The following is a 615-nucleotide window of genomic DNA, read 5'->3' on the forward strand; positions in this document are numbered from 1 at the left end:
ATTGATAGGTACTGATAACGAGTTGCGGGTCGCTGCGAATCAAAACCGTTCCGATCCGAAGGGCCGGCGAAGCTGGCCCGCAACTCAACTCGTCGAAAACTTATCGTTTACTGTTTTACATGCATGTTCGTTGGTATTAGTGAAATCGCGTTTGACAGATCGTTTTGTTTACATCCAATGTCTTCTTGCTTATGTAGTGCCAGAAAATCCGTTCGCCGTTCGTCAACGGTTTTTTTGCGATTCAACGATGAAAGTGTACTTTACAGTAAGTAATGTTTTATAATAATTGTAATTGTAATTGTTTTATTATAATGTAGGTGAATTATAATTCGTTCCGTTTTAGGTTGATGGAGGAATCCAATGAACGGGTTCTGCTGCTGAATGTATTCTATTGAAACCAATTTTGTCAGCGAGCAATGCAGAACCGATCGTGTCGCCGATGAAAAAAAAAATACTGAAGTAATGTGACAAAGCCGTCTGGTGTACCCAGGAACAGGCTACGGCAGTTCCGAAGGAGAGAAATCAAAGGTGGACAAGAAGACCATTGCGAAGGATCCCATACCGTGCGCGAGGCAACTTCTCCGAGTCAAGAGAATGTCCCATTGGACCGAATGC

At 42.9% G+C, this 615-nt stretch overlaps 1 long non-coding RNA gene across 1 annotated transcript; it reads left to right on the forward strand.

Moving 5' to 3' along the window:
• Positions 1-66: 66 nt before the first annotated feature.
• On the forward strand, positions 67-615 carry LOC134284455 (uncharacterized). The gene is made up of 2 exons (XR_009995782.1): positions 67-265; positions 344-615. It is a non-coding gene; the product is annotated as an uncharacterized LOC134284455 (long non-coding RNA).

This window comes from Aedes albopictus, unplaced genomic scaffold, assembly GCF_035046485.1.
Source record: "Aedes albopictus strain Foshan unplaced genomic scaffold, AalbF5 HiC_scaffold_1426, whole genome shotgun sequence".
NCBI lineage: Eukaryota > Metazoa > Arthropoda > Insecta > Diptera > Culicidae > Aedes > Aedes albopictus.